Consider the following 13581-nt stretch of genomic DNA (forward strand, 5'->3'; position numbering starts at 1 on the left):
TGTAAAGCAGTCAGCCTTTGCCACTATAAAACAGGGCATCTGTTAATATGTGTTTATATCTGCTCATCGATTAAACTTAATTATCTTTCCCTGTGGTTTTCAACTGAGGAAGAATTACATGTAGATGTATGGCTTCTTTGGAGATTAGTACAAATTATGCATAAGGAGAAAAAGAGAGAAAGCAAATGAAGTTGGCAATTATTAAACCACTGTTACCTGCTGGGTACTTCTGATATATTATCAAATTTAAATCATCTAGTGACTGCATGGCATTTCTAGTAGAACTCCTAGGTCTGGAGTTAGAAAAACTCCAAAGTTCAAGATTAATTTTAAAACCATTGTTTGCAAAGAAATGGAAGGACTAAGAAAAGAATTGTGTTGAGCACTTGTGTGTGTCTTTGTTTAATTTGTAACAAAGCCTTACAGACAGGTGCAAATGGTAAATCCTCTTTTGCAACCCAGAACTCATTGCTGATATGAGATTTTGGTACGTGTAAGAAGGAATATGATTTTTAAAAAAAGAATTGTGTTAAGGAAAGCAAGGCAGGCCTAGAGAGGCAAAGGCTACACATTTTCTCTCATATGTGGAGGTTAGAATTCATTTATAAATACGCAAATACTTTGGGTGGTATGCAACTGTACACAAATGTATTAAATAAAATATGGTAAATGGAGGGGAGAACTCAGTGTAATTCCTTAGAAAGGTTAAATCAATGGTGAACAAGATGAACACCAGGAAAGGGTACCTGGAAAGGGCTGAGGTGAGGATCAAGGGAAGGCATAGACAAAGGAAGAGAAAAAAAAGAGGGGAGTAGTAAACAATGTGCATATTCAGCAAAATTAAGAAAAATGAAGGAAGAGGTGGATTGGGAGGGACAGGAGAAAATGAAGAAAGAGTTACATTGACTAAAACACATTGCATTCATAAAATGCCTTATTTAATAACAACTCCTTTGTACAACTACTTGAGGATAATAAAAATATTTTAAAAAGAAAATTGTTTATGCACATGATTAATTCAACAGGACTCTAAACATTCACACAGTGAAACCAAAGGAGGGTATTCTTAGGAAAGAATCACAAAGCTCAATGATCTTATAAGTGATGTCTATTGTGATGAATGCCAAAAAATAGAAACAAGGTTTTGTTTTTAACTCTCCTTTGTCACTGTTTTTTTTTTTATTTCTGTACCTTTTGTATTGTTTGTAAATACATAGAAATGCTGGAGGAGCATAGAAATGCTGGGACCGAGGGTGAACAAATGCAGCAATGATACTCATTAGACACTACGTTGAAAATGAACTACACAACTTATGGGGGAGGAGGGACAAGAAGAAAAAACTGGGAGAAAACGAGGAAAGAGGTAACACTGTTCAAAAACAAATGTATTCATTACCTGACTTATGTAACTGTAACCCCTCTGTACATCACCTTTAAAAGAAAGAAAGAAAGAGAAGGAAAGGAAGGAAGGAAGGAAGGGAAGAAAGAAAGAAAGAGAGAGAGAGAAAGGAAGGAAGGAAGGAAGGAAGGAAGGGAGAGAGAGGGAGGGAAAGAAGAAAGAAAGGAAGGAAGGAAAGAAGGAAGGAAGGAAGGAAAGAAGGAAGGAAGAAAACCAGAAAGAAAGGAAAAAAAGAAGAAAGAAAGAGAAAATTGTCTACAATGCTTCTGCTCCCATCTTAACTGTTCATACCTAACACTAATTACCTGTATGCATTATAAGAGAATATGTTAATAGATTCTACAATAAAAAGAGAACCCCAGATTGTTCTAAGTATAGTTTAATTTTATCTATTTCTTACTTTAGTGAAAGTACTTTTCTGGCTGGTACTTTATATACTCAAGAAAAGCAAATGTTCCTCAACCTTACTTCTGACACTAGCACTGTCTCTACCATGTCTTTTTGTGTTCAAATCATATTTGGTAACCTCTTATATCTACTTTCACAATTTGTATTCCTTGGTATTCCAAGGCCATACATTCTAATACAGGTAGACAACATAATAAGTCACTCAAGTCTAGGATTCTTTTTTCTCTTAAGATTTAGTTAGGTGCCAAAGCTTCGAAGAAGCACTCCCAAAATATAAATATATGAAAATCATAATTCAGAATGGCCCAGTAATTATTAAGCACACAATTCACAACTGAAACATAACTTGAAAATAACAAATTAATATTTTCATTCAACCTCAAATAGGCTAAAAATAATATGCAGATCACAATAATGTTAAATGATAGCCTGCAATAATGTTGTATGACAAAAAAATGCGTAGAAAAGCTTTATTTGAAATTGATTTAGTCTTTAAAACTAAAAGGGAGGAGGAGGAACATGACAGGATCTACTGTATATGTCTCAGTTCTAATACTCAATATTAATGAACCCAGTTCTCTAACCAAAAGACCTAGACCAACAAGTTAGATCCAAAGGCATGAACTAACCCTGTGTTGTCTATAGGAGACACATCTAATTGACAGAAGCAACACTTCCTTAATATGAAAGGTTGGGGAAAAAAAAATCTTCTATGAGAATGGACCATGTAAACAGGCTAATGTAGTGACACTCATATCTGATAAAGTAGATTCCAAACAAAATTAGTCAGAAGAGATAAAGAAGTTTACTTCATATTAATAAAATGAACTCTCCATCAAGAAGGTGTAAAAACTCTTAACATCTATGCACTAAATGCTAAATATCCAACTTTGTCAAACAGACACTATTGGACTTAAAAAACATATAAACCCCAATGCAATAATAGTTGGGAACTTCGGCACTCCACTGTCACCAATGGATAGATCTTCCAGACAAAATCTCAACAAAGAAATGTCAGGCTTAAATAACAACATAGATGAATTGCACCTAACAAATAACTGCACAATACACATCCTTTTCTTTGTCATTTGTTGAGAGTTTATATGAATAAGTATAAATGCAATACTATATTTAGAGGGATTATTTATAAACATGAATTTACATATATTCATATTAATGTTATGTTCATATTATGTTCATGGTAATAAAAAATAATATACATATAGTTATTTTTCCATTTTTTTTAATTATTGTGAAAATACCATACAGAGGGGTTACAATTACATGAGCAAGATAGTGAGTACATTTCTTATCAAGCATTGTTGCCTCCTCCTTTGTTTCTCTATACCATCCCTTCCTCTCTCCATCCCCCCACCCCCACATCACCTTACCATCACCAACACCATCCCCCAACCCCCACCCCACCAAAGTTGTGAAGTTCGTTTTTCGACAAAACATCTTTTTTTTTTTTGAGTCCGATCGTGGGGGGGGCCTGAACTCTGGGCCTGGGTGCTGTCCCTCAGCTCTTCAGCTCAAGGCTAGCACTCTACCACTTGAGCCACAGCGCCACTTCCGGCTTTTTTCTTTTTGGGTATGTGGTTCTGAGGAATCGAACCCAGGGCCTCTGGCATGCAAGGCAAACGCTCTACCACTGAGCCACCTTCCCAGCCCGACAAAACGTCTTGTACATCTCATTGTTCTAAAGGGTCCACCTGTAACCCTATTTAAACAATTTGTTTTTCCCTTCCCCTCCACAAATTATATCAACATCAAATACAGTGAAAGCAGGGCTTATATCATGGGGGAGGTACATACAAAGCAACAAAGAAATCATCTTATAAATATGTTGGAAACAATCACAAGAAAGAAAAAAAAACATTTGAATCCTTACCTTGGGGTTCATTTCACCTGACAATTTCTGTTTATCTCAGACATATACTAGATATTGCAAATAAGGGAAATCATGGGACCTATATTTCTTTGGGCCTGGCTTACTTCACTTAATATAATTTTTTCCAAGTCTTTCCATTTCCTAACAAATGGGGCAATGTCATTCTTTCTGATAGAGGCATAGAATTCCATTGTGTATATACACCACATTTTCTTGATCCATTCATCTACTGAGGGGCATCTGGGTTGGCTCCATATCTTAGCTATGGTAAATAATGCTGCAATAAACATTGTTGTGCTGGTAGCTTTAGTGTGGTCTTGTTTGTGATCATTTGGGTAAATGCCCAAAAGTGGGATTGCTGGGTCATAGGGGAGCTCTATGTGGAGTCTTTTGAGGAACCTCCATACTGTTTTCCAAAGTGGTTGAACAAGTTTACAAATCCACTAACAATGCAGTAGAGTTCCCTTCTGTCCACATCCCCTCCAGCATCTGTTGTTATTACAGTTCTTGAATATAGTCATTCTAACTGGGGTGAGGTGATATCTCAACGTTGTTTTGATCTGCATTTCTTTATGGCTAGGGAGGTTGAGCATTTCTTCATGTGTGTATTGGCCATCCTTATTTCCTCTTCAGAGAAGTTTCTTTTTAAGTCTTTAGGCCACTTATTTATTGGGCAGTTGTTTCTTTGAAGATTTGTTGTTGGGGGATTTCTTTCTCCATTATTCTGTAAATAAGGTGAACATATGGTTTTTCCAATGCTAAACGAATGTCACAACCCTGGAATGAATTAAATAAATGATGGATTAGCTTGAATTAATTGATATATGGTAAATGATATATATTAGTTTTGCTTAATTATAAATAACATATTCAGTGCATTTCATATTGTATGTTAATTTGCTACATCTGTATCTTTACATTTAATTTGTTGATGATTAGTTATTTTTATCTTGAGAAAAACTAGTCTGTAGTTGTGTCTAATTTCATCATCAATACAGTAGAAGCCTCATAAAATTTATTTCCAAATTTTCTCCTTTTTTACTACTTTGGGATTCAGATAGAGTTGACATTTTTTAATACTCTTTGTCTTTGTGTGAATGTAATTTGTATACATTCCTTGATATGTACTAGAGACTTGAGGATGATTATATATTATTTATACCATTGAGTTTTACTTCCCTGCTTTTTTGTTATATCAGCAACCTTTCATTTCAACTTAAGAACAAATCCTATAAAAACTGGCCAAGTGGTGATAAATTCCCTTAGTTTTTGTTTTTCTGGGAAAGTTTTTATTTTCTCGTTTGACTCTGAAGGACAGCTTTGCTGGGTGAAGTGTTCTTGGTTGTCAGAGCTTTTGTTCCTTCAGCCCTTTGAATTTAAAAGTTATCCTGACTCAGGGGCTGGAGACCAGTCCTTTATGTCCCCATATTGACCTGCTATTATTATGGACAGCTTCTGCCATTTTCTTCACTGGAGTTAAGAGCTCAGTTCTAGCATTACTTCATCACAATGCAATACAGATCAGTGCTTCATTATCTAAGAGCATTCTGGGCAGTGCATCCAGCATCTACCACCATACAGCCACTTCTTAAGCTGTAATCGTTGATAGAGAAATCCAGTTCTTTCCATGTGTATGTAACCTAACTACACTTGCTTATCAACACCTGCTCATGCAGGAAAAAATTCATTGATAAATTGAGTCACTTGAAATTGTAAAGAAAGATGTATAGCCAAAGTTATTAAGATCATGCAAACTAGCCACTTTGTTCGGATAAAAATGTAATTGTAGGAAATTGGCCAACCATTAATTTTTAATATGCTGTCTAATTTAGGCAGTATATCAAGGATCCTTGTTGAAACACAAAAACAGTATCTCCCCCTGAAACTTGGTAAAGATTGCTAAATATAATGTTGTTGAGGCTAGTGAAGTGATAAGGTGTAAATCCCTGAAGAAGTCTTAATAAATTATATATAATATTCCATTAGTGTTATTTGCCCTCTAGCTCTTTAGTACCGATCATCTTAGCATGTACTTTTTCTTTTACAAATAACAAATCTAAAACAATAAGGAAAAGAATTTCCCAGCATCAAGAGCCATGGTGAAATCAAGATTCTTTCCCTCACTCTGACAACTTTCTCAGCATTTCCTCCTCCATTGACAAATGGAGAAGGAAGCTTGGAAATGGCTTGTTTCCAGCAAGAACTATAATTGTTATGTCCTATCATGTGTCATCGAGCATTTAAATAAAGAAGTCATTTCTTGCATAAGCAATAAAGTTGTCTCATTTGTTTCCATTTTCAAATGTGGGATGAGTAAGTCTCTTCAGGAGGGAAGGATAAAGAGAAAAAATATGCACTACACTTTAATTGTGTGCCATTACCTCTCACACACCTGAACTTTCATTGACTTTGTTTTCTGTTTTAATTCCACTAGTTGTGAGAAGAAAAAAAAAATGGGACTGTCCTTGGCCACTCTGTACTCTATATTCACACTTGCACATCCTGGGACAAAGGTACTTTGCCATTGACCAAACAGATTTTGCCTAATTTTACCAACACTTTAATAACTTGTGATGAATCTAGTAATGAGGCATGTTCTTCAAGCCCTGTGGATCATTTTACATCCATGCATACATACAGTCCATGATCCAGTAAATAAACTTATTGGACCACTTAAAGACAACTGTCATTTTATCAGATACACACCCAAACCATAGCAAAGGAAGATTGATATTACATAACAGGAAATCACAAATGCTTGCATCTGTTGACATTTCCTTCCTTCCCTGGGCACAATACACACCATTTTGTATTTGGTCCTCATTGAGAATGAGTGTAAAATATACATGGGTGCTAAATTTGCAAAGACTAAATTGAGCCTTTTCAGCCTTGTTCTATTCTGACTGTTGGAGGCTATAGGAGGAAGTTTTACTTGAGTTCTAATAGGTTGTGAAAGGAAGTCTGTCAGCCAGCTGCCACTTACAACCATAACAATGGCTCTGTCAAACTCTGTGGTGAAGGAACACCCACTTTTCATATGTAGGAGCCATGTAATCCAACTTTGAATTCACAAAACTGAAGCTGATAATTTTGTTTTTTCTCTTTCTTTCTTTCTTTCTTTCTTTCTTTCTTTCTTTCTTTCTTTCTTTCTTTCTTTCTTTCTTTCTTTCTTTCTCTTTTTTGAGATAGCTTAGACTGGTCTCAAACTTGGAATCCTTCTATCTTGACCCTACTGAGTGCTATTACACCAGGCTTAAAAATGATCATTTAAATTCTATCTGCACTCCTTTGACTTTGCTTTATTTTGTTTGGTGGGGGAAGGCTGCTTGCTAGGCAAGCACTCTATCAAACTTGAGCCACGGTTTGAGATAGGGTCAAACTTTATTCCTAGGCTGAGCTGGGCTTCAATCCTTTTCATTGTGTTTCCCATTGCTGAAGGTAACAGTCTAGCAGCAGTAGCAACACTAGTAGCACTCAATCATCGATGGAATTTCAGGAACTTTTATATCCAGACTGGTATTAAACCTCAATTCCTTGACCTCTACTTCCCCCAAGTAGCTAGGATTACAGGCTTGAGCCTTGGCACCTAGCTGAATTATTTCTGAATTTGCTCAGAATATAGTTATGGAAGAATAGGACTAAGCACTGTTTTTCCTCCCCCAAAGAGTTCCAGCATTTCCTTTATGGGACATAAGGGAAGGAGAAAGCCATGGGAACTAAAATGGAAGAGAGAAGAAAAAAAACTAGATGGACATGTAGAAAGACTTTGGAAGGACCTTGATACATGACTTGACTATTTGGGAGAGGCATTTTGAACTTGTATTTAAAAAAGAAATGGAGCTGGGTGCCAGTGGCTCAAGCTTATAATCCTAGCTACTAAGGAGGCTGAAGTCTGAGGATCATGGTTCAAAGCCAGCTCCGTCAGGAAAGTCCATGAAACTCTTATCTCCAATAAACCACCAGATAACCAGAAGTGGACCTGTGGTTCAAATGGTAGAGCACTAGCCTTGAGCTGAAGAACTGAGGGACAGTGCCCAGGCCCACAGTGAGCTCACTCTGTGGAAAAGAAGTGTTAAACTTTGATAGGCACTGTATTTGAGGCTTCTTGACAATTCTAAAATATAGTTGATTATCTTTTAAGTGGTTGTACAGAAGAGTTGTCACTAAACAATTTTTATGAATACAGTTTATGAATACAGTGCATCTTGATCAATGTCACCCATTTCAACAATCCCTCCCAATCCCACCCCTTCTTTCAATTTTCTTAATTTTGTAGGATATGAATTGGATTTTATGACTGCATTCCCTTCCCCCTTTTTTTTTCATTCAACTATCCCCACCCCTTGATCCCACCCCTCTTTTAAATGTCAATATTTGTGTGTGTGTGTGTGTGTGTGCTGGTCCTAGGGATTAAACTCAGGGCTTGAGCTTCTTTGGCTCAAGGCCAACTCTTTACCACTTGAGCCACAGCTCCACTTCCCAGTCTTTTCTGAGTTTGTTGGAGGTAAGAGTCTCATAACAAAGTCAGGCACCAGTGGCTCAAGCCTGTAATCCTAGCTACTCAGGAGGCTGAGATCTGAGGATTGAGGTTCAAAGCCAGCCCGAGCAGGAACATCTGTGAGACTCTTATCTCTAATTAACCACCAGAAAATTGGAAGTGGTGCTGTGGCTCAAGGGGTAGAGTGCTTGCCTTGAGCTGAATTGCTGAGGGACAGCATGTAAGCCCAGAGTTCAAGTCCCACAATCGACAAAAAAAAAAGTCTCATAAACTTTCCTGCCCCAGCTGGCTTCGAATGACAGTCCTCAGATCTCAATCTCCTAAGTAGCTAGGATGAAGGGCTTGAGCCACCAGTATCCAGTTGGAGTACCAATTTCCTGATTTTATTTTGTTGGACCTAGCCTGTGAGTTAGCTTTTCTCAGGAATTACTCTTTGAGTTCTTCCCTGAATCTACCATATTTCAGGTAATACATTTGTGTACACTTGGATACCATCCCCAAAATGTTTCCTTATGCATTTGTAAATTAATGTTACCTTCCACATAGGAGAGAAAACATGCATCCTTTGTCTCTCTAGGCCTGACTTACTTCACTGAACATGATGTTTTTTTCCAGATTCTTCCGATATTCTTTCCAACAGATGAGTAAAATCCCATCCTGTATATGGACCATAGTTTCTTGATTCATCCATCCAATGAGGGACATCTGGGCTGATTCTATATCCTGGCTCTGGTAAACAGTGCACTGCATTTTCACCTTGGTGGATAGACAGAGACAATGACAATGACTATGTTCAGAGTGTTACATCAAACAAATGGTATTGGCTTTGACAAAGGCTTTGGCCTCTGTTAGATTTCTGACATTTTTCAAGTTTAACAATATAGTCTACCTAGAGCGCCTTTAGCAAGTCACAAGTGGACCAAGCACACCATCAAAGTAGAGTGTTTATCCAACATAGCTTTGGCTAACGTTAAGAAGAATTGCTACAGATCCTTTAGACCTGTTTGCATTGCTGGATAGAATAGGATTTTCTTCTTTGGAGTGAAAGTAATGAGTTATTTCAATATTACAGAGGTCCTGACTTTACATTTCTAGCACCAGTTCTAGACAGGCTCCTCAAATTATCTTTTCATTCTTTTAATAAAGAAAGGAAAAATCTCACATCAAAATTCACCTGGGATTTATGACACTCATCTACAAGCCAAAATTGGTACAAGACTAGTGAATTATAATTAAAATGAGAAGCATTGTCAATAATTTTGGGATTCTAAATATAACTCCAATGAATGGGTATAGCAACAATAACTGTTGATCACAAGAATAGAGGAAAACATGCAAATAAAATCCACACTCAATGCTGGAAGCTTTAGTTGCTCATAGATTTTGAATATGCTACTCAGTGATGAGAAAACCATTTAGCTAAAACCTAATGCTTTGAACTGTCAGCAACGCAAATTTCTGACCACTGCAAACAGAGAGAAAGGCAATATGTAAGAATGGATATTCTCTACCCCCAAAGAGACAAATTGATGATTCCTAAATGTATGCTTTCTTGGCAGATTGATCCCCAAAGAGTTTTGATTCATAGGCTGTAGATTGCAGATAACAAGTATGAACTGACTATATCTATCTCCTCTTCCCACTTAGAGCATTGCATTTCTACCCTGGCCTAACACTGGCTTTGGGCAACTTACTTTTGTATGGAATGATTACTCCTGGCATGAGAGAGTGGCTTGTTTTCTAAATTGGTAGATTTGGAATCGATGTTCAATGGTGTCTTCTGTCTTATTAATCTTTTGGATCCTTTCAAATCGGAGACCTAACACAGAAATCAGAAATCCCAAAGCAAGGATCACTACCTCTTCCTGAGAGATGCAAGGCAGAAGAGAGTTGCTGATGAGGAGCAACTCAATGTAGGTATCTGGAATCCTCGTCTGAGTGTAAGTTGAATAACAAAACTCATTACAACATAAAATTTAAACTTCAAGCACTTAATTCCACAGGGGAAATAATTTGATATCAGACTTTATAATTCATTTGGACTTTAATATAATTTGACTTTCACTTGAAAGGAGATTTAATCTTTGAACTTCTGTGTTGCCTTGGACTTTTATATTATTAGGGACCTTTATATTAAAAGTTGGAGTATTTCTCTATGGTATTGGCATCTTCCCACTACTCAAAAAATTATGTTCTTTCTCTCTCTCTCTTTTTTTCCTTGCCATTAAATCTCCTTGAAAAATTTCTGAAATTCTGTTGGAAAATGTAACTGGACATAATTTGGAAATGGAAGTAGAAGTGGAGGAACTTTGACTAGCTACTGGCATTAAAGTTGAAATGTGCCTATGTGGATCTAGGAATTCTAAATGCAGACTCTATTGTGTCCTGGGACCACCAGGACAACCCAAAGGATGGGTTTTAAGTATTGGGGGAGCAACCTCATGAATTAAGAGTAAAACTTCCCTGATTACAGTTATCTGCTCCTTGTAGGGCTAAGCATAGTGATATTTTCATTTTCATGGGTTTAGAGAAAAGGAACTTTGAGATGAATGCATATTCTTGCTCTTGATGAATCCTCCTGTGCAAACATAGGCTAGTCAGTTATCCCAGTTTCTCTCAAACTTTTTACTTGCTCCAGTCAGTAACTTCCTCTGAGTAATAGATATGATTGGTAAACAAGGAAGCTAAACCTCCTGTGCTTATCTCCCCTCTCTCTTCCTTCTAGTTGGAGGAGTGAACCAAGCAGACCTGGGCATTTCATACAGTTCTTAGGGGATGAATGCAACAAAGCTGTGGCAGCTTGAGCAGATCAGAGTGGGAAGAAGGGCCATGCAAGCATTCACTTTGCTTTCTGGCAAAAGGGAGCCTCTTTCCAAGTGATAGGAGAAATGAGAATGCACAAAGAACTCAGCAGTGTTACTTTTAAGGAAATTCTTTCACATAGAAATGAAATACTTACATATGACCCTCAATGATACATAGATACTCTACATACACACAAGGTGGAGAAAAAAATATCTTAAGAGTCTATACAGGCATTTATAATATTAGCACTAGGAAATTGAGACTTATCATTAGACTTGGAAAAATCAGCTGTAGGATAGAGGGCTAGAAATTTTCAATCACACTAAATAAAAGAAGTACTATATCAATGTGAATTTCTTTTGAGTTCTTGCAAATTTTTTTTCACAGAAGGAACTGAAAGGTCACTTGAATTATTACTTCATGACTAATCTAACGACCCAAAGAATATTTTAAAATAATACATTAGCTCTTTCTGCCTGATTGTATGGCAAATGAGTATTTTTTTTCCCTTGTTAAAATGGGGATGTCCCCAACAATTGTATCAGCAAATGCCATCTCAAGGTGAGATAGCCTCATCTATGTACTACACTTGTATTTGGACAAATAATTTGTGGAAGAAAATAGAATACAGCGATGCTTAGCACATGAAGTGGAGTGGAGTGGAGCAGAAGTTAGTGAAATTGCACTGAACTGGACTAGACTGATCTGGACTGGATTTCAGAATAGCATCACAGTTGGCCTACTAAACATATAAGGAGAAGTTCCAGGAAGATAGCAGAGGAGAAGTTGGAGGCTAAACAAGCTCTTGCATAGGAAGCAGTTTTAGTGTTCCAGTGAACAGTCCTAAGCCAGAGAATCACACCAAGTGTGCCATCACAGTACAGAGAGTTAGGCCAGAGAGGGAAAATCCAGGCAAGGAGACAGATCTGAGCACTTGCCAGCAGTCACGGCTGCGGCCATAGCTGCCATACCTGCAACACAGTCCGGGACAAAGGTGCCAGACAAGGTGGGCAAGCGGAGTCAATGCAACACCAGCAAGAACTGACAAGGAGCAGACATCTTCATCCTGTAGTTCACAGACCAGAGATAACCCAGTAACCAAGACTCGGCCGTGAGTAGAAGCCTGACATCCTCACTCCTCAGGGAGCAGAGGAGGGAAGGCCACCCCTCCCCACCCACTACCGGAGATCTCCATCTTTGATACTGAAAAAGGCCTGGCTGAGCTGCTAGCCCCAACTCAGGCCTTGGAAGAAAACAAGTCATTTAGCAGGTCACAGGAACCTAAACTGACCTGCCAGGCTCAGATCCACAAAGGGAAAAGTCACCCAGCCCAGGCCGGCCAGTCCCAGGAGTCGCTTTCTTCAGTGGGTAAACAGAGCCAGAGGCTGCCCCTCCCTACAGCAGCCTTGACAATTGAAATTCAGTAAACATAAACCCTGAGAATGGCTCCAGGCTGGGCTCTGTGAGTTTCTCAGAAGCTAGCTCCTCAGGGAAAAGTTACTGTTCGCTGAAAGGCCTCAACTCTACCCAGAACCTAGCCTCTCCACAGCATCTCCAAACTAGAGGAAACAGCCATCTCCCTCTTTTGTGATACTCAAAGCAGATCTCCCTCCCATTGAACTAGCCTGGGAGGAGGATCACAAAATCCTACCTGCTCAAACAAACTGACTTAAGAAACCAACCAAGCCACAGGAAAATCAAACACCACAAGCAGACCAGAGACTCCAACAAGAGGCTGGTTACGGACACAAGGGAGATACAGGATCTTCCCATCCCCCCACCCCCCAAAAAAATCAAAGAACTCTTTTTTTGTACCTTTTATAAAAAATTTTTTTTCTAAAACTTTTTTTTAATTTTTAACTTTAAAAAATTTGTTTTCTATTAACTTTTTTCTTCCTCTTATAATTTTTATTTTAGGAGTATATGTGTGTACTTTTTTTCTTTTTATTATTTTTTTTTGTTTAGATCTACTGACTTTTTGATCCTTTTTTTCCTTTCCTTCTCATTCTTTTCACTTTTTCTTCTCTTTTGTTCTTCTTTGCGTGACTTAATTGCTGTTCTGCTCATCTTCAGATATACCTGTAGTCGATTATTAGTCCCCATTGTGTACACACTTAATCCAGAAATTTATTACTCAATTTAAAACCTCTTAGACTTAAATTCCTTAATAAAAGCACTACCTCTTTATGTCTATATAATATTTTAAGCATTTTTATTTTTAAGTTTTTCACGTCTTCTTTCTATCCCTCCCCTTCTCTTATTCTATCCACGTTAGTCTCTGAACATTACTTTTTTAAATTCGCACTTTTTAATTTTTAATTTTTGTTTTTCTATTTTTTCTTGTCTTTTTTCTTTCTCTTTCTTCTTTTTTTCTCTCTCTTTACTATCATTCTATCCAACCTATTTCCCACTTTGAGATTAGGATTTAGTTAAGTTAGCTCTCCCACTACCTTTCCACATCCCTCTATTCCTATTTTACCCACATCTCTCCCTAAACCTAATAATTTCTGGCTTGCCAAATTCTTCTTTGTAGTTCGTATGCCATTGATACATAGTTGTTTGATGTTGAATATATATATC

At 37.5% G+C, this 13581-nt stretch overlaps 1 non-coding gene across 1 annotated transcript; it reads left to right on the forward strand.

Moving 5' to 3' along the window:
* The first annotated feature begins 381 nt into the window (after positions 1 to 381).
* On the forward strand, positions 382 to 508 carry LOC122124442. The gene has a single exon (XR_006150553.1). It is a non-coding gene; the product is annotated as a small nucleolar RNA SNORA40 (small nucleolar RNA).
* Positions 509 to 13581: the final 13073 nt, after the last annotated feature.

This window comes from Dipodomys spectabilis, unplaced genomic scaffold, assembly GCF_019054845.1.
Source record: "Dipodomys spectabilis isolate Male_0828 unplaced genomic scaffold, ASM1905484v1 ptg000234l, whole genome shotgun sequence".
NCBI lineage: Eukaryota > Metazoa > Chordata > Mammalia > Rodentia > Heteromyidae > Dipodomys > Dipodomys spectabilis.